The sequence below is a fragment of the Loxodonta africana genome, chromosome 26 (assembly GCF_030014295.1).
Source record: "Loxodonta africana isolate mLoxAfr1 chromosome 26, mLoxAfr1.hap2, whole genome shotgun sequence".
Classification (NCBI taxonomy): domain Eukaryota; kingdom Metazoa; phylum Chordata; class Mammalia; order Proboscidea; family Elephantidae; genus Loxodonta; species Loxodonta africana.
The window spans coordinates 33,623,250-33,650,859 of record NC_087367.1 but is presented as its reverse complement, the minus strand read 5'-3'; the positions used below and the strand labels follow the sequence as shown (position 1 = coordinate 33,650,859).

Genomic DNA, 27,610 nt, shown 5'->3' with positions numbered 1-27,610 from the left:
TCAAATGGAAAAAAAATATACATATATATATGTGTGTGTGTATATATTCACCCATTTATCTAAAGAGAACGTATTTTTTACCCTACTTTAAAACTAATTCCATTACCAAGTGTAAATATGCATGATAAAATGTGGTCACTTCCAAATTTATACCCTGTACTTTTTGTTGTAATGCAAACAAACAGTTGCCAAGAGCTGAAAACTAACAGGTCTTGACTACTTCTTAGGTAATATAATGACCAAAACTTAACAAGAAATATTTCTATACTATGTTTTTTTTAAAAACAAAAACAAATATGTAAATATCAATGTAAAATAACCAATAGTGATATTGAGTGAAAGAAATATTAAAAAAAAAATTGACGGAGAAGGTTCTGTTTCTGGTGATGCTAATAGCAGTGTACTGTTACCAGACTAATCTTCCAGTAGATAATAATTATAAATTTTGGGCAAAATATAAAAACAACTATTTGAAGGCACTGGAGAACAACCAAAGGGCAGGCAGAAATTGGAATGAAGTTGACTTTTGAAAGAAGTAAACTGCACTGAGGTCATTCGCTACTCTACATAGAGTGTGATAGCTAGACTTGGAGGGGAAAGTGGCAGTTTCTGCATTGAGTCAGAAGATGAATGTCGTTTGGGGTTGCCTGAGTGGCTGGAAAGTGAGGGAACAAATCCAGGAAAGGAGGGAGCCACAGAGAGGGGAGCCCCAAATATGTGTATAAATTCTGCCCCAAATCTTTGGCCGATCCAAGGGGAGATTTTAAAGTTCCCAGTGAAAAGTAATATTTGAAAGCCTGAAGGAACTTAGAAGTTCCAGCTGCTATATGCAATAGGGAAACCAGAATTTGGAGTTTGATTCAGCTAAGTAACTACCTGATAGAATAAAACAATCAGCATTCCTCAGAAGAAGACCCAAAGTCTCTATAATGTAATATCTATAATGTTCTATGCATAATAACAATCATGATGAAAGAAAATAAAATGTAACTTATAGTGAAGAGAAAAAGCAGTCAATAGAAAACAACCTCAAGATGACTGAAATATTGGAATTAGTGCACAAGGATTTTCAAAGAAGCTATTATAAATATCTTCAAGGACTTGAAGGAAAATATGGTCATAATGAGAGGATAGGTGAGTAATGTTAGTAGAAAAATGGGAAATATAAAAAAGAACCAAGTGAGAGTAAGAAAGGATGCATGAATTTATAGCTAGATCAATAGAAATTATCCAGCCTGGAGCACAAAGAGAAATGATTAAAGAGAATTGAAAAAAATTGCAGTGCCCCTGGGGATAATATCAATTAATTTAATACACATGTGATTTTAGTCTCAGAAGAAGAAGCTAGTGGGAACAAGGCAGGAAATATGTATGAAGAAATAATGGCTGAAAATTCTCCAGATTAGGTAAAAAACTTAAATTTATAGATCACAGAAGCTCACCAAGTGCCAAGAAGGATGAATACAAAGCAAACAATGTATATAGCCCCCACTTCATAGTAAAACACTGAAAACCAAAGATAAAGAGAAAATCTTGAAAGCAGCTAGAGTGAAAAAAGGCACATTACATACAGTGAAACAATGATATAAGAAATAAAGGAGCTTATAAAACAGTGAAACAACATTATATATGTGTGTGTATGTATGTATGTATATGTGTGTGTGTATATTTATTTATTTATTCAGCTCAAGCTAATTTCTCATACTCTCATGGTTTCTCCAGTCTCTGTCAGGCCAGCAAGTCTGGTCTTTCTTTTTGAGTTAGAATTTTGTTCTGTATTTTTCCCCAGCTCTGTCTGGGATGCTCTGTTGTGATCCCTGTCAGATCAGTCAGTGGTGGTAGCTGGGCACCACCTAGTTGTACTGGACTCAGTCTGGTAGAGGCTGTGGTAGATGTGGTCCATTAGTCTTTTGGACCAATGTTTCCCTTGTATCTTTAGTTTTCTTCATTCTCCTTGCTCCCTAAGGGGTGAGACCAGTGGAGTGTCCTAGACGGCAGCTCACAGGTTTTTAAGACCTCAGACACCACTCACCAAAGTAAAATGTAGAACATTTTATTTATAAACCATTTTATGCCAATTGAGTTAGATGTTCCCCAAGAGCACGTTCCCCACAGCCCTCGGTCCAGCAATTCGATCCCTCAGGGAGTTTGGATATATCTACGGAGCTTCTATACACAAGAAGAACTTTTGAAGGAAGTTCTGCAGGCTGAATGGAAATGAACACCATATAGACACTCAAATCTACAGGAATATAACATAAAAAAAATGGGAAGTGGTAAATATGTGGGAAAATATTTTCTTTATATTCCTTCTTTTAATTTCTTTAAGAGACATTAAGAATGTAAAAATTATAATAGTACACAGTAGTGTGGAGTTTATAACATATGTAAAATTAATACATAAAAACAATAGCACAGAGAATAGGATGAATGGAACTATTGCTGCAAGGTAAACATTTTATTTGAAGGAATACAGTATTAGCTGTAAGTAGACTGTAGTTGGTTAAGGATGCATATTTTAATCCCTAGAACACCACTATAAAAATAATTCAGAGTATAGTTAAAAAGCCAATGTAGGAATTAAAGTGGAATACTTAAAGATATTTGATTAACTCAAAGAAGGCAGGACAAGATAGGAGTAACAGAGGAACAAAAAAACAGTTGAGACCCCCAAAAATTTAATATGATAGACTTAAATCTAACTACGTCAACAATTACATTACATGTAAATACACAGAAACACTAGAAAATTGTCAGGCTTGATAAAAGGCAAAATCCAGATATATACTATCTTGCAAGACTCACTTTGCATATTAAAATATGGATAGGTTAAAAGTAAAAGGATGAATAAAGGTTTAATATATAAATAGCATAAAACAACTGGAATGGCTGTATTAATATCAGAAAAAATAGACTTCAAAACAAGCTGTATTGCTGGAGATAAAGAGAGATATTTGATAATGATAAAGGCCAATTCATCAAGAAGACAAAAGGATCATAAATGTATATGAGCACAACAGGGCTTCAAAATACATGAAGAAGAAACAGAAAGCACTAAAGGAGTATGCAAACTCACAGATTTAGCTGGGGATTTTAACATTCCCTCTCTCAGTTATTGTTAAAACAAGTAGACAAAATATCACTAACCATCTAGGAAAGTGTTGTTGTTTGCTTCAGTCCAGTCAGTTCTGACTCATAGCGACCCTTTGCACAACAGGACGAAACACTGCCCAGCCCTGAGCCAGCCTTACAATCATTGTTATGCTTGAGCTCGTTGTTGCAGCCACGGTGTCAATCCACCTCGTTGAGGGTCTTCCTCTTTTCTGCTGACCCTGTACTCTGCCAAGCATGATGTCCTTCTCCAGGGACTGATCCCTCCTGACAACATGTCCAAAGTATGTAAGACGCAGTCTCGTCATCCCTGCTTCTAAGGAGCATTCTGGTTGTACTTCTTCTAAGACAGATTTGTTCGTTCTTTTGGCAGTCCGTGGTATATTCAATATTCTTCGCCAACACCACAATTCAAAGGTGTCAGTTCTTCTTTAGTCTTCCTTATTCGTTGTCCAGCTTTCACATGCATTTGATGTGATTGAAAATACCATGGCTTGGGTCAGGCGTACCTTAGTCTTCAGGGTGACATCTTTGCTCTTTAATGCTTTGAAGAGGTCCTTTGCAGCAGATTTACACAATGCAATGCGTCTTTTGATTTCTTGACTGCTGCTTCCATGGCTGTTGATTGTGGATCCAAGTAAAATGAAATCCTTGACAACTTCAATCTTTTCTCCGTTTATCATGACGTTGCTCATTGGTCCAGTTGTGAGGATTTTTGTTTTGTTTATGTTGAGGTGCAGTCCATACTGAAGGCTGTGGTCTTTGATCTTCATTAGTAAGTGCTTCAAGTCCTCTTCACTTTCAGCAAGCAAGGTTGTGTCATCTGCATAAGACAGGTTGTTAATGAGTCTTCCTCCAATCCTTATGCCCCGTTCTTTTTCATATAGTCCAGCTTCTTGTATTATTTGTTCACCATATAGATTGAATAGGTATGGTGAAAGAATACAACCCTGACGCACACCTTTCCTGACTTTAAACCAATCAGTATCCCCTTGTTCTGTCCGAACAATTGTCTCTTGATCTATGTAAAGTTTCCTCATGAGCACAGTTAAGTGTTCTGGAATTCCCATTCTTTGCAATGTTATCCAAAATTTGTTATGATCCACACAGTCAAATGCCTTTGCATAGTCAATAAAACACAGGTAAACATCCTTCTGGCATTCTCTACTTTCAGCCAGGATCCATCTGACATCAGCAATGATATCCCTGGTTCCACGTCCTCTTCTGAAACTGGCCTGAATTTCTGGCAGTTCCCTGTTGATATACTGCTGCAGCCGTTTTTGAATGATCTTCAGCAAAATTTTGCTTATGTGTGATATTAAGGCTATTGTTCTATAATTTCCACATTCGGTTGGATCACCTTTCTTGGGAATAGGCATAAATATGGATCTCTTCTAGTGAGTTGGCCAGGAAGCTGTCTTCCATATTTCTTGGCATAGACAAGTGAGCACCTCCAGCACTGCATCTGTTTGTTGCAACATATAAATTGATATTCCATCAGTTCCTGGAGCCTTTTTTTTTGGCCAATGCCTTCAGAGCAGCTTGGACTTCTTCCTTCAGTACCATCGGTTCCTGGTCATATGCCACCTCTCGAAATGGTTGAACATCGACTAATTCTTTTTGGTATAATGACTCTGTGTATTCCTTCCATCTTCTTTAGATGCTTCCTGCATCGTTTAATATTTTCCCCATGGAATCCTTCACTATTGCAACTTGAGGCTTGAATTTTTTCTTCAGTTCTTTCAGCTTGAGAAACACCAAGTGTGTTCTTCCCTTTTGGTTTTCCATCTCTAGCTCTTTGCACATGTCATTATAATACTTTACTTTGTCTTCTGGAGACGCCCTTTGAAATCTTCAGTTCTTTTACTTCATCAGTTCTTCCTTTTGCTTTAGCTGCTCGACGTTCAAGAGCAAGTGTCAGAGTATTTCACAGTATTTCACCTCAGGATCAGAATAAAAAAGGAATGCAAAAAAAAAAAAATTGACAGAAATTTACACTGATTCATAATAAAAACTCTTAGCAAACCAGGAATAGAAGGGAACTTCCTGGATGTGTTAAGCATTATCTGTGAAAAACCTTCAGCTGACATCATTGAGTTAATATATTTGTGGTGTGACTAATACTTTCCCCCTAAGATCAGGAATAAGGCAAGGGTGTATATTTTCACTTGTTCTGTTGAACATTGTAGTGGAGATCCTAGCAAGTGCAGTAAGGGAAGAAAAAAGAATGAATGGCAGAAAGATTGGAAAGCAGAAGTAAAACTGTCTTTTTGCAGAGAGCAAGATTGCTTATGAAGAAAATCCTAAGGAATCTACAACTACGTGTATCTGACTACTGTAACTAATAAGTGACTTTAGTAAGGTTGTAGGATACATCCATGTAGAAAGGTTAATTTTATTTCTGTATAACAGCAAAAAACTGGAAAATTAAAAAAAAAAATTCCATTCACAATATAGCATAAAGAGCAAAGGGTAGTCCCAACATAAATTGCTGCAGAGTCATTAAGTATGGTGACATCTGAGAAACCATCATTGGTATTACAAGGATGATGAAAGAGTCACTGGTGGCAATTTTATAGTGCTTTATAGTTTTTAGAGAGTTTTAAAATACATTTGTTCATTTGAATGATCGTTGTTACAGGACTGCTTGAGAGGAAGCATTTAGTAGACTATGTTGTGAAAATCAGATTGTTAGACGATGAAAAGGAATGGTGGTGGTAGGTGAGGATCACATATTAAAGAAATAGGAAGGATTAGCAGCATCAAGTAGTTTGTTTATTAGTTTTTGTTTTACTCCCCAGAAGCCCTGGTCTGATAACTTGATGACTCTGATAGAAGAGTTAGGGGTAGAGGAGAGAGGAGGATGTTGATTACCCAGTTCTAGTTCTAGAAACATGGCTCTGGCCACATTTGACTCAATTTCTTTACATCCTACTGGTAGGTAACTAGGTGATCAAAATTTTCCTGAAGGAGTCTTGGTCTTAAAAGTTATGCAGCTTAAATGTATCCACTGTGGTCTTCAAATATTTTGATTGTACACATATATCACAAAAATGTTTTTCTATGCCCTCCGTGTATGTAGCACACGAACTATTGTGCTAATATATTATGAATATTATTAAGAATCGTCAAAAATAGAAGATAAAAAGGATGAGGTTCATATTTCTGCATCTCAATTTTCTCACTTTAAATGAGCCGTAGAAATCCCTTCATAACATAGGTATAACTCCTTTTTAAAGACTACATCATATCCCATGTTGTAAATATGCTGATTTATTGAACTTTCTTTTATATGGACAGTCACTTTTTAGTAATTTTTTGCTATTATAATCAGTGATTCAGTGAACACGATTATCTTTATTACATATTTATCTTTACATTCTGGGCTTTTATTTCTTTAAGTCAGGGCTTTGAGCCAGTTCTGAATGGTTCAGTCATGGCTGGTGGAAACAAGGGCAGCGTACATGTTGCAAAGCAACCAAATTCCTTATCCTTTGGTTTTTGACCTGAGTGGGAAATGATGCTGCCCTGCCAAAAGATGGTAGCCGACTGCGCTGCTTTGAATGTCTTGTCAGCCACCACCTTTATTTATTTTTTTATTATGCTTTAAGTGAAAGTTTATAATTCAAATCAGTTTCTCAGAAAAAACTTATATACACATTGTCATGTGACCCTAGTTGCTCTTCCTGCAATGTGACAGCACGCTCCTCCTCTCCACCCTGTGTTTCCCTTGTCCATTCAACCAGCTCCTGCCCCCCTCTGCCTTCTCACCTTGCTTCCAGACAGGAGCTGCCCACATAGTCTCATGTGTCTACTTAAGCTAAGAAGCGGAGTCCTCACCAGTATCATTTTATGTCTTACAGTCCAGTCTAATCTTTGTCTGAAGAGTTGACTTCGAGAATGGTTTTAGTTTTGCGCTGAGAGTCTGAGGGCCATAACTTCTGGGATCCCTCCAGACTCAGTCACACCATTAAGTCTAGTTTTTACTAGAATTCAAGTTCTGCATCCCACTTTTCTTTTGCTCCTTCAGGGATCCTCTGTTGCGTTCCCTGTCAGGGTAGTCACTGATGGTAGCCAGGCACCATCTAGTTCTTCTGGTCTCAGGCTGATGGAGTCTCTGCTTTATGTGGCCCTTTCTTTCTCTTGGGCTACTGTTTTCCTTATTCTTTGGTGTTCTTCATTCTCCTTTGCTCCAGGTGAGGTGAGACCAATTGATGCATCCTAGATGACTGCTTGCTAGCCTTTAAGACCCCAGACGCCACTCAACAAAGTGGGATGCAGAAAGTTTTCTTAATACACTTTGTTATGCCAGTTGACCTAGATGTCCCCCGAAACGTGGTCCGCAGACAGCAGTCCCTGTGATTCTGTCCCTTGAAGTGTTTGATTGTGTTCAGGAAATTTCTTTTGGATTAGTCTTTTGGATTAGTCCAGTTGTGCTGGCTTCCCCCATATTGTGTGTTGTCCTTCCCTTCACTTAAAATAGTTCTTGTCTGCTGTCTAATTAGAGCCACCATCTTTGATCTGGGTAGTGCTGTTTCCTACTCAGTTCAAAATCCAACAGGCAAGAAATTTGGTTACTATGCAGTGTGTACACTACCCTTTGTTTCTGTTGGCCATGACTGAACCATTTCAAACTGGTTCAGAACCCTGCTTTAAATTATTAGGAATGTAATTACTATGCCAGAGGATATGTTTATTTCTAACTTAGATTTTTCTAGATTGATTTTCAAGGTCTGTTATAATTCAAATTTCTACCAGTGATACCTAAGAATACCCTTTCTGCCTATTTTCTATCTCTGCCAGAAATAGTTGTATCATTTTTTTCCCCCACATTTTGTTAAGCAGCTAAGTGGGTATAAATGGGTATCTTACTGTTAAATTTACACTTCCCTGCATACTAGTAAGGCTGGACATCTTTTCATATATTATGGTCATTTACATTTACTTTTCAGTGAATTACTTATTCATGTTCTTTGTTCATTTTCCTTTTGGATTTTGTTTTGTTCACATTGGGTTGTTACCACTTTGTTTTGTTATCATTATGTAGGACATCTCTGTTATCTTATAGCCTTCTTTTTCATGTACGTTGCAGATATATTTTCTGATCTATCAATTTATTTATTTATGGTGTCTTTTGATATACAAACCATTTTTTTTTTTTATAAAGTCAATATATTTCCTCATAAAGTTGAATTTGTGTTGTCTACTTAGAAATTCCACAGCAAAATGGGGCAACTAGTTCTCTGAGCAAGGCTCTCCTTGTGTGTATGGACACTGGAGAGACACTGCCTTTACCATGCTCTCTGGATAGACCTACCAGACTGGGTTTAAATTGGGCACATACCCAACCAGAGTTTGACTATGACCCCTGTCATCCTACTGCAGGAAGATCTAGTCGAGGAAGAATTACTTGATTGGATTTTGCTACTTCTCCTATAGTTTCATGCTCAGGGTACTCCAGACATATTGGAATATGCCTTGTTTTTCACCAGCTATATTGATTTTAGAAAAAAGATCAACATCCCCAGCAGTGTGGATCTTGCAGGTCCTGTAGGGCAGTGGATATTTTGTTTAACTGAATCAGGCCCTACAAGAGGATTGGAACAGATGTTTGAATTTGGTTAAACACTTTGAATATTTATTACTTAGGTGACCTAGTTTAGCAGCAATTGTAATAGAAAAAACAAGGCCATTTGGGAAAAACAGAGTTTATTACATTCACCTTAAAAATGGAAAGAATTTTCCCTTTTTATTTTATTAGCTTGAATTGTGGGAAAATTAAACTTCGAGTGATTCTCTTTCTACATTAATCAGATATCTACATTAAAAAGGTATTTTCCCACATGAATTTTTTTTTTTTTTTTTTTTTTTGCTGTGACTGGAGAACAGTTTCGGAGCTATGGTTCTTGATGTGCTGGCCTACCTGAATTTCAGAGCTGGGGTTTGGGAGGTCTGGGGGTCATCTTACAGAGCCAGTTTAATCCATGGCCTGTAGCATTCAAAACCACAAACCATGAGTGTCTCTTCCTGCTTCCACTAGAGTGCAACTGGGGAGTTGACTAAAAAAACTCCCATTAACACAATAGCCTCCTTGGGAGGAGGATTTAGAGAATGAGCAGAGTTAGGTACGAGGGCCTTGGGAGACAAGTGGTTATTTCCTCCTGGTGCCATAAGAAGAGGTTCACTGGAGAACGTGATGTGTTACAGCTACACAGGTCGAAATCTCATAATGTGGTTCAAGGAATGGTTATCAAAGCAGGAGGAAATAAAGAAGGAAGTGATAGTTTGGAGGCTAGAACCATATACCTGGCTACTTACCATAGAATTGACATCTTAAACAAACATTCTGGCTAAAAGGGGACAGAAACATATTTAAAACTGGATGAGATAAGCAAGCCTTACGCTGTACTATCAGGAAATGTTGAAGGCAGGTAAGTGATGAAACCCACCTTTCGCTTTCATTGTGGTGCTACGTTCTTTGATGCTTGCAGACTTGTGGAGGACTTCCCTTTGTAGGTATGACAGTATGAACAGCTGACCCTAAGATTGCTGAATGGACTATGCAAATTCTGAACTCACTGTTTATAGATAACCTCAAATATTTTATTTTTAATAAAGCTTTGAAACAAGCTTTGCTTTTTTCTTACTGTTGCTGTTAGTTGCCATCGAGTTGGCTGAAACTCATGAAGACCTTGTGTGTAACAGAACAAAACGTTGCCTGGTTCTGTGCCATCTTCATGTTTGTTGGTATGTTTGAATCTGTTGTTGTGGCTGTTGTGTCAGTCCGTCTTATCGAGGGTTTCCCTCATTTTGCTGATCTACCACTTCACCAGACATGATGCCCTTTTCTAGCAATTGATCTTTCTTGATGACGTGTCCAAAGTAAGCTAACTGAAGTCTTGCTATCCTTGCTTCTAAGGAACATTCTGGTTGTATTTCTTCTAAGACTGTTCGCTCTTTTCAGTATTCTTTGCCAGCATCATAATTTGAATGCATCAGTTCTTCTTTTGTCTTTCTTTTTCATTGTCCAGCTTTTTAACGCAGCTTTTCTTTTAGCTAGGCACATTGGGGCAACCTCTGTTTTGGGCAGTTGCTGAATATGAAGCCTAATATTATCAGAGAGGTGAAATTCTATTTTTTTTTTCCCTTGGTGTGCGTTGGTCTAATTGGGGTAGGGCAGTGAATGACACTAACATCCTTGTGTATGAGTCAGGCATTGTGATAGGCATTGTCACACTTTTTATTACATTTTATCTTTGTTTTCTCGTTAACTTTGTGAAGAGGATATCAATATGCCCATATTTCCTTGAGGAAATTGAGGTAATTCTATCTTTCTCCCCATGAGAAGTGATGGAGCTAGAATTTGGTTCCTGGAATCTGATGAGACAGCCTTGCGATTAGTGTTTTCCCAAAAGGATAGGAGTCTTAATTATTTGTTAAATTGTTTAAGGTTTAGAATACTGATTTTTTGTATTGTATTCAGTTGGGCTTCCCCTAGCTCCTCTTGTTGTTGTTGTTAGGTGCCGTTGAGTTGGTTCCGACTCATAGCGACCCTATGCACAACAGAATGAAACACTGCCCGGTTCTGAGCCATCCTCACAATTGTTGTTATGCTTGAGCTCGTTGTTGCAGCCACTGTGTCAGTCCACCTCGTTGAGGGTCTTCCTCTTTTCCGCTGACCCTGTACTCTGCCAAGCATGATGTCCTTTTCCAGGAACTGATCCCTCCTGACAACACGTCCAAAGTATGTAAGACACAGTCTCGCCATCCTTGCTTACAAGGAGCACCCTGGTTGTACTGCTTCCAAGACAGACCTGTTCGCTCTCTTGGCAGTCCGTGGTATATTCAATATTCTTTACCAACACCACAATTCAAAGGCGTCAATTCTTCTTCAGTCTTCCTTATTCATTGTCCAGCTTTCACATGCTTATGATGCGATTGAAAATACCATGGCTTGGGTCAGGCGCACCTTAGTCTTCAGGGTGACATCTTTGCTCTTCAATACTTTGAAGAGGTCCTTTGCAGCAGATTTCCCCAATGCAATGCGTCTTTTGATGTCTTGACTGCTGCTTCCATGGCTGTTGATTGTGGATTCAAGTCAAATGAAATCCTTGACAACTTCAGTCTTTTCTCTGTTTATCATGACGTTGCTCATTGGTCCAGTTGTGAGGATGTTTGTTTTGTTTATGTTGAGGTGTAATCCATACTGAAGGCTGTGGTCTCTGATCTTCATTAGTAAGTGCTTCAAGTCCTCTTCACTTTCAGCAAGCAAGGTTGTGTCATCTGCATAACACAGGTTGTTAATGAGGCTTCCTCTAATCCTGATGTCCGGTTGCTCTTCATATAGTCCAGCTTCTCATATTATTTGCATATGGGTTGAATAGGTATGGTGAAAGAATACAACTCTGATGCACAACTTTCCTGACTTTAAACTAATCAGTATCCCCTTGTTCTGTCTGAACAACTGCCTCTCGATCTATGTTTAGACCTTAAAAAAAAAAAAGAGGGCTGCAATTTCTTTTAATTTGTATTCAGGGTACCTTTCCAGAGTAACCAGATATAGCAGCTCATTTTTGTCATGACTTGGGACTTTAGTAATTAATATTTCCTTCCATGGTTACTTATTAAATAACTGACTCAGTTCAAGGTCTTGATGATTTTAGTCTTCTGTGTTTTTCAGAGGTTTTGGATATGATTACCTCATCTTTATAGATAAGATTTCTGCCTTAGGCGTGTATATAGCTTTGACCAAAAATAGCCGGAAGACAAGAGAGTGTGTGCCTTGCTGGAATTTGTCTTTTCCTTTATTCTTTATATATCTGTCTATATATCTCTTGCTATTTATCTGTCTTATTTCTTTGTATGAATAATAATATTGCTGTATTACACATATGTGATGTTTTCTACTTAAAAGGTACTTTAGGTACATTGGAGCCAGATATAAAAAGTTATAACTCATGTTATAGAATAATTTAAACAAAAAAGTGTAGAAAATAGTACAAAGAAACAAACAAAAAAAATCCATCTCGCAGCTTTAATTATCAACTATTAGCCAATTTTGTTTCATTTATATTCTTCCCTATCTACAGGAAACCCTGATGGCATAGTGGTTAAGAGCTACTGCTGCTACCCAAAAGGTCGACAGTTTGAATCTACCAGGTGCTCCTTGGAAACCCTATGGGGCAGTTCTTCTCTGTCCTTTAGGGTCACTATGAGTTGGAATTGACTCAATGGCAGCGGGTTTGGTTTTTGGTTTTACGTATCTATAGATTTGAAACCAATGTATAAATATTTCAACACATACGTATAAAAGATAAAGGCTCTTAAAAGATAACTCAGCACCAGTATCCCACCTGTTATGGATTGAATTGTGGCCCTCCTCCTCCCCCTCTAAATATGCATTGGAATCCTAACCCCTATTCCTGTGAAAGTAATGTGACATAATCACTTTCCCTAATGCCATCTAATGAGGCTATACCAGTGTAGTATGTGTCCTAAATGTAATTACATTAGACACTGAGTAAAGGATGTACTCTGGGGAATATAGATGCCATGTGAGTATCTCTAAGAACCAGGAAATGCCTGGGGCTTTTGACAAGGAAGGAATTGATATAGTAGAGACCGATTTGGACTTTTAGCCTCTAAAACTGTGAGAAAATAAATTTGTTTTTAAAGCCACTGACATGTGGTATTTGTGCTGCCATCGAACTAGAAAACTAAGACATCACCTTAAACAATAATAATTTCTTAATGTCATTAAGGAGCCCTGGTGGTACAGTGGTTAATAGCTCAGCTGCTAACCACAAGGTTGGCAGTTTGAATCCACTAGCTGCTCCTTGGAATCCGTATGGGGCAGTTCTACTCTGTCCTATAGGGTTGCTATGAGTCAGAATCAACTAGATGGAAACAGTTTTCATTTTTAGTTTTGGTAATATCGTTAAAAATCTAGCCAGTATTCCAGTTCCCTCAAATATTTCATAAATATTTAACAGCTTATTTGTTCAAGTCAGCATCAAAATGTTTATCCACTGCAGTAGGTTGATACGTCTCTTAATTCTGTTTTAATTGATTAATGCCTTTCTCCTCTCTTTTTTCCCTTGGAGGTTTCTTCATTGAAGAAACAGTTCAAATTTTATTGATTGGACCCCTATGGTATTAACATGCACTCTGCCCCAGGTATTTCCTGTAAATGGTGTATGTATAGGTGCAGTGGCTTGATTAGATTCAGGTTTGATTTTTGGCTGGAGCACTATGTAAGTGGTGGTGTGCCCTTCCATTAACAGGTACAAAATGTCTTTCGTTTTGTGATGTTAGCAGCCATTGATGATCATTGCCTGGCTCTCACTTGGGGTTTCAAATGATCGTATTCTAATCTGACCATTCCTTTTTTGTCTTTGTTTTTGTTTTTTCAGTTGAAATACTTTCTAAACAGAGACGTCCCTTTTTTATCAATTTGGCTGAGGTGTAGTTTGTATGATCAAGGTAGAGGGGCATCTGCTTGATTATTTCTGAATAATTGACCAGTTTTCAAAATAATGAAATGGTTATTTAATATCTTTGAAAAGTGATCTATTTTTTTTAATAAACCAGTGTAATTAAACCTATTTTAATGTTTAATATGAAATGTTGAAATATTTCAACCCATTGTAATCTTATTTTCCATAGATTAGCTTGCATTTTCTCCAATTTTATGTAAGTAAAATCATTCAATATGTATTTTTTATTCTTTTCTGGCTTATTTCACTCATCATTATTATGAGAGTCATCCATATCGTTGGTTGTATGAAGTTTCTTTTTATTGCTGAAGTATGGATATATTTTTCTGTTCTCTTTATTGATGGACATTTGGGTTGTTTCCAATTTTTGGCTATTAATATATCTGCTATGAACATTCCTGTACAAGTGTAGGTACATGGGCATATGCTTTCATTTCTCTTCGATAAATACCTAGGAGTGCAGTGGCTGAGTCAACTTGTAGATGTGTGTTTAATTTTCTGAGAAACTACAAAACTGTTTTCCAGATTACAGTTTTATTCCTACCAGCAGTGTATGAGAGTTCCAGTTGCTCTGTGTCTTAGTCATCTAGTGCTACTGTAACAGAAATACCACAAGTGGATGGCTTTAATCTAGGGAAGTTTATTTCCTCACAGTAAAGTAGGCTAAAAGTCTAAATTTGGGGTGTCAGCTCCAGGGGAAGGCTTTCTGTCTCTGTTGGCCTTTTCATCAATCTTTCCCGGACTAGGAGCTTCCCAGAGGGACCCCGGGGCCAAAGGACGTGCTCTGCTCCCAGCACTGCATTCTTGGTGGCATGAGGTCCCCCTGTCTCTCTGCTCACATCTCAAAAGGTTGCCTCAAGACACAGTCCAGTCTTATAGATTGAGTCCTGCCTCACTAATATGACAGTCCCTAACCTCTCTCATTAACATCATAAACAAACACAAACACAAACACACCCGGTACCATCCAGTCCATTCTGAGTCATAGCGACCCTATAAGACAGAGTAGAACTACCCCACAGAGTTTCCAAGGTGCGCCTGATGGATTCAGACTTCCAACTTTTTGGTTAGCAGACATAATTCTTAACCACTACACCACCAGGATTTCCATTAACATCGTAGATGCCGGATTTACAACATATAGGAAAATCATACAATACCGGGAATCGTGGCTCAGCCAAATGGATACACACATTTTTGAGGGGACATAACTCAATCCGTGACACTGTATCCTTGCCAGAACTTCATACTGTCAATTTTTGTTTGTTTGATTTTAATTTTAGACATTTTTAAAAATTTTGGAAGCTCTTTATACATTTTGGATACAAATTCTTTATCAGGTGCATGATTTTAAAATATTTTCTCCCAGTCTTGGATGCCCTTTTCATTCTTTTAATAGTTTCATTCAAAGAACAAAACTCCAGCTTATTTATTTTTTTCTTTTATGAATTATGCTTTTTGTGTGAATCTAAGAAATCTTTGCCTAACTGAAGATCCCAGAGATTCTCTCCCATGTTTTCTTCTGTAAGTTTTATATTTGTAGGTTTTACATTTAGGTCTCTGATTCATTCTGAGTTAAGTTTTTGCATATGGTATAATATATGTATTGAAGTCCTTTTTTTTTTTTTTTTTTGCTTTAAAAAAAGGATATTTGTTCCAACACCATTTGTTGAAAACACTACCTTCCTTACTAAATTGACTTTTTACTTTTTTCAAAATGAATTGACTATACCTGTGTTGGTCTGTTTCTGCATGTTCTGTTTTGTTCCATTGTTTGTATTTGTCTAGCTTCATGGCAGTATCATGCTGTCATAATTACTATAGCTTTTTTATAGTAAGTCTTGAAATCAGGTAGTGTTATTTTTCCAATTTTGTTCTTTGCACAGTTGTTTTGGCTATTTTAGGTCTTTTGCATTTCCATAGGAATTTTAGAATCAGTTTGTTAATTTCTGCAAAAAAGCCTGCTAGACTTCGAATGGGATTGCATTGAATCTATAGATCAACTTTGGGGAAAAGTGACAGTATTGATTCTTTTTTCTATGAGCATGTTTTATCTCTCCATTTAGTTAGGTCTTCTTTAATATATCACAGCAGTATTTTATAGTTCCCAGTGTAAAGGTCTTCTACAACTTCTGTTGTATTTATCCCTAATTTATGATTTTTGATGCTCTTGTAAGTGGTATCATAATTTTAATTTCAGTTTACAGTTGTTTATTGCTAGTATGTTGTTGTTGTTGTTAGGTGCCGTTGAGTTGGTTCCGACTCATAGCAACCCCATGCGCAACAGAACGAAACACTGCCTGGTCCCGTGCCATCCTCACAATCATTGTTATGCTTGAGCTCATTGTTGCAGCCACTGTGTCAGTCCACCTTGTTGAGGGTCTTCCTCTTTTCCACTGACCCTGTACTCTGTGAAGCATGATGTCCTTCTCCAGGAACTGATCCTCCTGACAACACGTCCAAAGTATGTAAGATGCAGTCTCGCCATCCCTGCTTCTAAGGAGCATTGTGGTTGTACTTCTTCTAAGACAGATTTGTTCATTCTTTTGGCAGTCCATGGTATATTCAATATTCTTTACCAACACCACAATTCAAAGGCGTCAACTCTTCTTCAGTCTTCCTTATTCATTGTCCAGCTTTCACATGCATATGACGCGATTGAAAATACCATGGCTTGGGTCAGGCGCACCTTAGTCTTCAAGGTGACATCTTTGCCCTTCAACACTTTGAAGAGGTCCTTTGCAGCAGATTTCCCCAATGCAATGCGTCTTTTGATGTCTTGACTGCTGCTTCCATGGCTGTTGATTGTGGATCCAAGTCAAATGAAATCCTTGACAACTTCAATCTTTGCTCCGTTTATCATGATGTTGCTCATTGGTCCAGTTGTGAGGATGTTTGTTTTGTTTATGTTGAGGTGTAATCCATACTGAAGGCTGTGGTCTTTGATCTTCATTAGTAAGTGCTTCAAGTCCTCTTCACTTTCAGCCAGCAAGCTTGTGTCATCTGCATAACACAGGTTGTTAATGAGTCTTCCTCCAATCCTGATGCCCCGTTCTTCATATAGTCCAGCTTCTCATATTATTTGTTCAGCATACAGATTAAATAGGTATGGTGAAAGAATACAGCCCTGCCGCACACCTTTCCTGACTTTAAACCAGTCAGAATCCCCTTGTTCTATCCGAACTACTGTGTCTTAATCTATGTAAAGGTTCCTCATGAGCACAGTTAAGTGTTCTGGAATTATTGCTAGTATATAAACATACAATTGATTTTTGTATGTTGAGCTTGTATCCTGCAACCTTGCTAAACTCACTAGTTGACAAGCTTTTTGTATATTCTATAGAGTTGTCTACATAGACAAGTGTGTTATCTACGAATTATTAGAGTTTTATTTCTTCTTTTATAATTTGTGTTTAATTGGTATTATTTCTTTCTTAAATGTTTGGTACATGTTATGAATTGAATTGTGTCCCCCTAAAATATGTATTTGTAAATATGACCCTGTTTGGAAATAGGGGGTTTCTTTTTAGTTATGTTATTGAGATCATACCAGTTGGGTGGTTCCTAAGCCTAATCACTTCTAAGTGGCATCTTATAAAAAGACACAGGGACACGTAGGCACAGGGGGAGGACAGATGGTGGAGACAGATGCATCTACAAGCCCAGGAATGCCAAGGATTGTAGGTGGAAAGGGACAAAGAAAACCTGATTTCCAAACAGGATTAGATATACAGGCAGAACGGTTAGGATTCCAATACGTGTTTTGGGGGCACACAAATCAGTTCATAACATCAACTATAACTGTAAATTTATCTTATTTCTCCTTGCAATTTTTACAGTTTTGCTTCATATATTTTAAAGCCCTGTTATTAAATGCTTCATATATTTGAATAGATGCGTAACTATTTAGAATTAAGTCCTCTTGATGAATTGATACTTTATCCATATGAAATGATTCTTTTATCCCTGATAATATTTTTACTTTGAAATCTACTCTTACTGATACTAAAAGAGCCATTTCAGATTTTTTAGAATTGGTGTTAACATGTTATATCCTTTTCTGTCCTTTAACTTTTAACCTATTTGTGTCTTTATATTTTTTATTTAAAGTGAATTTCTGTTATCCAAGCAATTCATCTCTGATCCCAAACCCACGTAACCATCTTAGCAGAACCAAAGCCATACAGTTGATTGGACCGACTTTCATAGAAAACAACATAAGAGACTGACCATCTGTTATTTTTCCACCATAGCTTTAGGGGTGGCACATCTTCATCCCAATGCTAAGGGTCCCTCCTACCATGTGTGGTACTATTCCTATGGGGATTTCTAGTGAATATGATTTTTTTTTTTTTTTTTTTTGGCCATCTCATTACATTTCCAGTGATGTTTTAGATCCCCTGACCGATACCCACCTAAACAGCATGAGTATAGAGCCACCTCCCTGGCCTGCGACAACTTCCAAAAAACGCATCAGGGGTTGTGCACTTTTTAATCCCTTCCTTCTCTTTTGTGCTGGCCCCATTGTTCTATAGGCCTCTTCATTGTCCTTCCCTGAGTCCACCAGCTCTTCACTCATATGTCTGTTATAATTTGATGATAGCACATGTTGAGCACAGGGTTTCTCAACCTTAGCACTATTGACATTTTTGGCCGAATAGCTCTTTGCTGTGGGTAGCTCTCCTGTGCATTGTAGGATGTTTAGCAGCATCCATGGATGTTTTACCCACTAAAAGCCTGCAGCGGCCCCTCTGCAATAAAAATATCTCAATGTGACAATAAAAAAATGTGACAATAAAAATTGTCTCCAAATAATGCCATATGCCTCTGGGGGACAACATTGCCCCCAGTTGAGAACCACTGGTAAAGGAAAATTGGCTCAGAAACCCCCTGATGGTGTTTACCTCCTTATTAATCATAGCTATAGAAGTTCCCAAGTAACATGGTGGTGCAGCGGTTAAGCACTTGGTTGCTAACCGAATGGTTGGTGGTGTGGCAGCCTGTGTCTGTAAAGATTACTGCCTTGGAAACCCTATGGGGAAGTTCTGCTCTGTCCTGTGAGTCACTATGAGTCGGAATCAACTTGACAGCAATGGGTTTGGTTTTTGGTTTTCTTAATCAAAGTTCCCATATATTTTTTTCTTTTTCTTTAAATTTCTAACCTCTTTAATTTTGCTTTTTCAATCCTTTTGTCTTTTTCATTTCTTTGGAAGTCTCGACCCAAGAATTTTTACTAATTTGGCCCTGTCTATTTTCAGTGTTATTTTTTTTTCTTTACTTTCTACCCATCTCATAGCTTGTATTTGCTTATTTCATTCTTCTTTCACTATATTTATCCTGGCATAGTCCAGGTCTCCCTTAATTCTATTGCTGGCAGGCCGTATATGCTGTCAGTGTGTGTTGTCCCTTAGTCTCCTCATCAGTGGCCTTTTACCTCCTAATTTCTTTTATGGTCTGATAGGTAGTTTTGCACAAATGGGCTTGCAAATACCATACTTGTCTCTCTTGTGCATATACATTGTGTGTGTGAGAGAGAGAGAGTGAAACACAACTATTGACATCTTTCTAGCTGCTTTTTCTTTTCTTTGTCATTCCCTATGTGAATATTGGAGTCCTGGTTAGCTCGGCTGCTCAGCAAAAGGTCGGCAGTTCGAATCCACCAGCTGCTTCTTGGAAACCCTATGGGGCAGTTCTACTCTGTCCTATAGGGTTGCTATGAGTCGGAATCAATTTGATGACAACAGGCTTTGTTTTATGTGAATATTGTCCTTGAGAACACCACAAGGAAAAGATTTTCTTCATCAAACTATAAACCCAAAACCCAAACCCGTTGCAGTCGAATTGATTCCGACTCATAGTGACCTTATAGGACAGAGTAGAGCTGTCCCATAGGGCTTCCAAGGCTGTAATTAAAAAAATACATATTTTATTGTGTTTTAGGTAGAAGCTTACATAACAAATTAGGTTTCCATTTAACAATTTTTATACAGATTGTTCCTAGACATTGGTTATAAATTTGCAATTTGTCAGCATTCTCATTGTTTCCATTCTGTTCATTCTGTTCCCATTTGTCTGGCTTCCCTGCCCCTCCTTGTCTTCTTGTCTTTGCCTTTGAATAAATGTTGACTGTTTGGTTTCATATAGTTGATTGTTTAAGGGAGAACATTCCTCATGGGTGTTATTATTTGTTTTATAAACCAATCTGTTCTTTGGCTGAAAAGTGACCTCTGGGAGTGGCTTCATAGGGTGATAGTCTCAGGGGCTTCTCTAGTGTCTATCAGTCCAATAAGTCTGGTGTTTTTTAGGAGTTTGAGTTTTGTTTTACATTTTTCTCCATTCTTTCTGGGGCCTTCTGTTGTATCCCTGGCCAGGACAGCTGGTAGTGGTAGCCGGGCACCATCTAGTTTTGGTCTCAGGCTGGATGAGGCATTATTCTTGTGTATTGTTTATTGTTAGTCTTGTGGACTAGTTTCTTCTTTGAGTCTTTGGTTTATTTCATTCTCTTTTGCTCCAGATGGTAAAGGTCCAATAGTCGTATCTTAGGTGGCTGCTCGCAAGCTTTTGACACCAAACTAGGATGTACAACATTACCTTAATGAACTAAGTTATGCCAGTTGACTGAGTTGTCACACGAGATTATGATCCCAAGCCCGTTAACCCAGTTAACCAACCCCGCCAGGTGTTTGAATATGTCTAGGAGATCACCATAACTGTGTCCCCTATGTGCTTTATTATCTATTTGAATATAAATGCAGCATACTCAAACATGTATATACTTATACCTGTATATGCAGGAAAGTGTACTCATATATACCTTTCTATACACATACAGCATACATATCTATGTAACCACACACATTTTTTTTTGTTTGTTATTACAAAATTGTATATGTTATACATTTGCTGTAATTGTCCTTTATTTTTGTGTGCTTCTCAGTGTCTTCATTTACCTTGATCATGTTGTGCTGGCTTCTCCCATATTGTGTGTTGCCTTTCCCATCACCAAAAATAACAACTGTCTACTGTCTGGCAAATGATTCCCCCTCCCTCATCCCTGGTAACTATCAAAGAGCATTGCTTTCTGTGTGTATACTACTCTTGATTTTTTATAAAAGTCAGACCATACGATATTTGTCCTTTTGTGATTGAAACTTGTTTCACTCAGCGTAGTGTCCTCCAGATTCATCCATATTCTAAGATATTCTGCAGACTCATCAGTATTCTTTATTGTTGCGTACGATTCCCATGTATTTACATATCAAAATTTGCTTATCCATTGTTGATGAGCACTTCCCTCTTTTTGCTATTGTGAATAATGCTGCGGTGAACATGGGTGTGCATATGTCTATTCATATCACCGCTCTTATATCTCAAGGATATATACCGACGAGTGGGATTTTTGGATTATAAGGTATTCCTATTTCTAACATTTTGAGGAAGCATCATAGCATAACCCTAGTGGGTGTACCATTTTACAGTTCCACCAGTAGTGCGTAAGAGTTCCAATCTCCCCACAACCTCACCAACATTTGTTGTTTTCTGTTTTTTTGATCAGCGCCATTTTTGCAGGAGTGAGGTGGTATTTCGTTTTTTTTTTTTTTTTGAGTAATAGGTCATGTGTTCGGAGGAGCCATTGGCCTGCATCTGGATCAACCTGCTGAGGTGAGAGCTTGCAAGCCAGACAGGGAGGGTACGGCTACAAGTTCGATAGGTCACAGACACACCTGGAATGGCATATTTGTTTACTGACTAATTTTAGTATTTTCCAGGTCATTTCTCTCAGGGGCCCTCAAGACATGCTTAGAGGCACAGAGTCTTTTGTCAATTCTTAAAAAAAAATTTTTTTTAATTGTACTTTAGATGAAGGTTTACAGAGCAAATTAGTTTCTCATTAAATGATTAATACACATATTTTTTGGTGACATTGGTTGCCAGCCCCATGACATGTCATACTCTCTCATTCTTGACCTTGGGTTCCCCATTACCGACTCTCCTGTCCTCCCTTGCGTTCTCTTCCTTTTAGCCTTATTTTGTTTTATGGGCCTGTCTAATCTTTGGCTGAACAGTGAACCTCAGGAGTGACCTCAGTACCGAGCTAAAAGGGTGTCTGGGGGCCATACTCTCAGGGTTTCTTCAGTCTGTCAGACTAGTAAATCTAGTTTTTTTTTTTTTTTTTTATGAGTTTGAATTTTGTTCTACATTTTTCTCCACCTCTGTCTGGGACCCTCTATTGTGATCAGTGTCAGATCAGTCAGTGGTGGTACCGGGGCACCATCTATTTGTGCCGGACTCAGTCTGGTGATAGTTGTGGTCCATTAGGCCTTTGGATTAACCTTGTCTTTGTGTCTTTGATTTTCTTCATTCTCCCTTGTTCCACAAGCTTTTAAGACCCCAGATGCCACTTACCAAAGTAGGATGTAAAACAGTTTCTTTATAAACTGTGTTATACCAGTTGAGGTTGATGTCCCCTGAGACCATGGTTCCCAGCCCTCAGCCCAATAATTTGGTCACTCAGGGAGTTTAGATGTGTCTATGAAGCTTCTGTGACCTTGTCTTGGTCAAGTTGTGCTGACTTTCCCAGTATTGTGTGCTGTCTTATCCTTCTCCAAAGTTACCTCTTGTCTATTATGTAGTTAATGTTTTTTTCTACCCACACCTCCTCTGCCTAATAGTCATCAAAGATTATTTCTTTCTGTGTAAGCCTTTTCATGAGTTTTTATAATAGTGGTCTCATACAGTATTTGTCCTTCTGTGACTGACATATTTCACTCAGCATAATGCCTTCCAGATTCATCCACGTTGTGAGATGTTGTGCAGTTTCATCATTGTTCTTTGTCACTGCGTAGTATTCTGTTGTATGCATGTACCATAGTTTGTTTATCCATTTATCTGTTGATGCGCACTTAGATCATTTCCATCTTTTTGTGCTATAGTGAATAATGGTGCAGGGAACACGGGTATGCATGTGTCTACTCGTGTGATGGATCTTATTTCTCTAGTATATATTCCTAGCAGTGGGATTGCTGGATCATATGGTATTTCCATTTCTAGCTTTTTAAGGAAGTACCATATCCGTTTCCGAAATGGTTGTACCATATTATATTCCCACCAGCAGCGTGTAAGAGTTCCAGGCTCCCTACAGCCTCTCCAACATTTGTTATTTTCTGTGTGTGTGCTTTTTTTTTTCTTTTAATTTGTGTCAGTAGTGTTGGGGTGAGGTGGTGTCTCATTGTGGTTTTGATTTGCATTTTTTTTTAATGGCTAGTGATCGCCAGCATTTCCTCATGTGTCTGTTAGCCGCCTGAATGCCTTCTTTGGTGAAATATCTGTTCATATCCTTTGCCAACTTTTTAATTGGATTATTTTTCTTTTTGTTGTAGATGTATTGGATTGTCCTGTAGATTTTAGAGATTAGACCTTGTCAGATTTGTCATAACCAAAATTTTTTTCCCAGTCTGTAAGTTCTCATTTTAGCCATTTGGTGAAGTTTTTTGATGAGCATAAGTGTTTAATTTTTAGAAGATTCTATTTATCTAAATTATCTTCTGGTATTTGTGTGTTGTTAATTATGGTTCGTATGCTATTTATGCTGTGTATTAGGGCCTCTACCATCGACCACATTTTTTCCTTCTATGATCTTTATAGTTTTTGGTTTTATATTTAGGACTTTGATCCATTTTGAATTAGTTTTTGTGTATGGTGTAAGGTATGGGTCCTGTTTCATTTTTTTTACAGAAGGACATCCAGTTTTGCCAGCACCATTTGTTAAAAAAGGAAATCCTGGTGACATAGTAGTTAAGAGCTGTGGTTGTTAACCGAAAGGTTGGCAGTTCAGATGCACTAGGTGCTCCTTGGAAACTCTATGGGGGCAGTTCTACTCTGTCATACAGGGTCACTATGAATCAGAATCGACTCAATGGCAATACGTTTGGTTTTTTATTTGTTAAAAAGACTGTCTTTTCCTCATTTAATGGACTTAGGGCCTTTGTTGAAGATCAGGTGGATGTAGGTAGGCGTATTTACACCTGGGTTCCTGATTCTGTTTCATTGGTCAATGTGTCTGTCATTGTACCAGTACCACACTGTTTTGACTACCGTAGCTGTTTATTAGGTTCTAAGGTCAGGTAGTGGAAGTCCTCCTACTTTATTCTTCTTAAATCGAAACAAAAAAAAGCCTGTTGCCGTCCAGTTGATTCCGACTCGTCGCGACCCTGTAGAACAGACTAGAACTGTCCCATAGGGTTTCCAAAGAGTGGCTAGTGGAGTCGAAGTGCAACCTTTCATTAGCAGTCCTGTTCTTTACCACTGTTCCACCAGGGCTTTATTTATGCAGGTCCTCTTTCCAGCCTATTTAAAGTTAATTATTAGTTTTTCCATTGTATTAAAGAATGCCATTGGTATTTGGATCAGGATTGCATTGTATTTGTAGATTGCTTTGGGTAGAATCGACATTTTCATAATGTGGAGTTTTTTTTTTTTTTTACCTATCCGTAAGCATGGTGTATTTTTCCATTTATGTAGACCTTTTTTTTGTTTTCTTCCAGTAGTGTTCTGTAGTTTTCTCTCTATAGGTCTTTTACATCCCTGGTTAGATTTATTTTTTTAGGTGCTAAAAAAAAAATTTTTTTTTTTTTATTATGAGTGCTATTGCTTTCCTGATTTCCTTTTTGTAGGTCTCTTTGTTGATGTATAGGAATCCAGCTGATTTTTGTATGTTTATCTTGTATCCTGCTAATCTGCTGAATCTATTAGTTCCTGTAGTCCTTAGGGTTCTCTATGTATAGTATCATATCATTCGCAAATAGGGATTGTTTTACTTCTTCCTTACCAATTCAGATGCCCTTTATTTCTTTTTCTTGCCTTACTGTTCTAGCTAGGATTTACAGGACAATGTTAAATAGGAATGGTGATACAGGGCATTCTTGTCTTGTTCCTGTTCTCAGGGGGAATGTTTTCAGTCTCTCTCTGTTAAGAATGACGCTGGCTGTTAGTGTTGTATAGATGCCCTTTATTATGCTGAAAAATTTCCATCCTGTACCTGTTTATTATTGAGAGTTTGTTCAAGAATCATCATTATACTTTTTATTTGCATCTCTAATGGCTAGTGCCCCACGTGTCTGTCAGTTTGCAGTACTGTGGGGGCATGTGTGTTGCTATGATGCTGGAAGCTATGCTACCGGTATTACAGATACCAACAGGGTCACCCATGAAGCACAGGTTTCAGCTGAGCTTCCAGACTAAGACAGACTAGGAAGAAGGACCCGGCAGTCTACGTCTGAAAAGCATTAGCCAGTGAAAGCCTTATGAATAGCAGCGGAACACTGTCTGATACAGTGCTGGAAGATGAGCCCCCCAGGTTGGAAGGCACTCAAAAGATGACTGGGGAAGAGCTGCCTCCTCAAAGTAGAGTCGACCTTAATGACCTTCCTGGAGCCTTGTTTTTTGCCAATGTCTTCAGAGCAGCTTGGACTTCTTCCTTCAGTACCATCGGTTTCTGATCATATGCCACGTCTTGAAATGGTTGAATATCGACTAATTCTTTTTGGTATAATGACTCTGTGTATTCCTTCCATCTTCTTTTGATGCTTCCTGCATCGTTTAATATTTTCCCCATGGAGTGCTTCACTATTGCAACTCGAGGCTTGAATTTTTTCTGCAGTTCTTTCAGCTTGAGAAACACTGAGTGTGTTGTTCCCTTTTGGTTTTCCATCTCCAGCTCTTTGCACATGTCATTATAATACTTTACTTTTTCTTCTTGAGAGGCCCTTTGAAATCTTCAGTTCTTTTACTTAATCAATTCTTCCTTTTGCTTTACCTGCTCGATGCTCAACAGCAAGTTTCAGAGTCTCCTCTGACATCCGTCTTGATCTTTTCTTTCTTTTTCCTGTCTTTTCAGTGACCTCTTGCTTTCTTCATGGATGATGTCCTTGATGTCATTCCACAACTCATCTGGTCTTCGGTCACTGATGTTCAATGTGTGAAACCTATTCTTGAGATGGTCTTTAAATTTAGGTGGGATATACTCAAGGTCATATTTTGGCTCTCGTGGACTTGCTCTGATTTTGTTCAGTTTCAGCTTGAACTTGCATATGAGCAATTGATGGTCTGTTCCACAGTCGGCCCCTGGCCTTGTCCTGACTGATGATATTGAGCTTTTCCATCGTCTCTTTCCACAGATGTAGTCAATTTGATTTCTGTGTGTTCCATCTGGCAAGGTCCATGTGTATAGTTGCTGTTTATGTTGGTGAAAGAAGGTATTTGCAGTGAAGAAGTCATTGGTCTTCCAAAATTCTATCATTCGATCTCGAGCATTGTTTCTGTCACCAAGGCCATATTTTCCAACTACCGATCCTTCTTTGTTTCCAACTTTTGCATTCCTATTGCCAGTAATTATCAATGCATTTTGATTGGGTGTTCGATGAATTTCAGACTGCAGCAGGTGATAAAAATCTTCTATTTCTTCATCTTTGGCCCTATTGGTTGGTGTGAAAATTTGAATAATAGTCGTATTAACTGGTCTTCCTTGTAGGCATATGGTATTATCCTATCACTGACACTATTGTACTTCAGGATAGATCTTGAAACATTCTTTTTGACGATGAATGCAACACCATTTCTCTTCGAGTTGTCATTCCCAGCATAGCAGACTATATGATTGTCCGATTCAAAATGGCCAATCCCAGCCCATTGCAGCTCACTAATGCCTAGGATATCGATGTTTATGCGTTCCATTTCATTTTTGACAATTACCAATTTTCCTAGATTCATACTTTGTACATTCCAGGTTCTGATTATTGATGGATGTTTGCAGTTGTTTCTTCTCATTTTGAGTCGTGCCACCTCAGCAAATGAAGTTCCCGAAAGCTTGACTCCATCCACGTCATTAAGGTCGACTCTACTTTGAGGAGGCAGCTCTTCCCCAGTCATCTTTTGAGTGCCTTCCAACCTAGGGGGCTCATCTTCCAGCACTGTATCAGACAGTGTTCCGCTGCTATTCATAAGGCTTTCACTGGCTAATGCTTTTCAGACGTAGACTGCCAGGTCCTTCTTCCTAGTCTGTCTTAGTCTGGAAGCTCAGCTGAAACCTGTGCTCCATGGGTGACCCTGTTGGTATCTGTAATACTGGTAGCATAGCTTCCAGCATCGCAGCAACACACAAGCCCCCACAGTACGAGAAACTAATGGTAGTTACATTGATGAGATCTTCGAGATTAGGTAGTGTGTTAAGCCATTCTCTTTTGAGATAAAAAAGAGAAGTGAACAGAGAGACATGGGGATCTTGTACCACCAAGGAAGCAGCTCTGGGAGCAGAGCGCGTCCTTTGGACCTGGTGTTCCTGCAGTGAGATGCTTCTAGCCCAAGGAAAGATTGATGATAAGGACTTTCCTCCAGATGTGACAGAGAGAGAAAGCCCTCCCCTGGAGCAAACACCCTGAATTTGGACTTGTAGCCTGCTAGACTGTGAGAGAATAAATTTCTCTTTGTTAAAGCCATCTACTTGTGGTATTTCTGTTATAGCAGCACTGGATAACTAAGACAGTGAGCATGGAATGTTTTTTGATTTATTTAAGGCTCTTTTGGTTTCTTGCAGTAGTGTTTTTCAGTTTTGGTTGTATATGTCTTTCACATCCCTGGGTAGGTTTATTCCTAGGTATTTTAATCTTTTGGCAGCTACTGTAAATGGCAGTGTTTTCTTGATTTCCTTTTTGGAGCTGTCCTTGTTAGTGTTGAGGAACCCAAAAGGTTTTTTTTTGTATTGACCTTGTACCCTGTCACTTTGTTGAACCCTCTTATTAGGTCCAATAACTATCTTGAGGAATCTCTGGGATTTTCTGTATATAGGATCATGTCTTCTGAATAGTTTTTCTTCTTCATTTCCAGTTTGGTACCCTTTATTTCCCTTTGTTGCCTTAGTGCTTTGGCTAGGACTTCCAGTAAAATATTAAATAAGAGTGGTGATAATAGGGTTCTTTGTTTCATTCCTGTTCCCAGGCGAATTCTTT

General features: G+C 38.3%; 1 protein-coding gene across 6 annotated transcripts in view; it reads left to right on the top strand.

Moving 5' to 3' along the window:
- The window catches only part of LTBP1 (latent transforming growth factor beta binding protein 1), a 737,180-nt gene that overhangs the window by 257,422 nt on the left and 452,148 nt on the right, over positions 1-27,610 (top strand). The window lies entirely within an intron of this gene.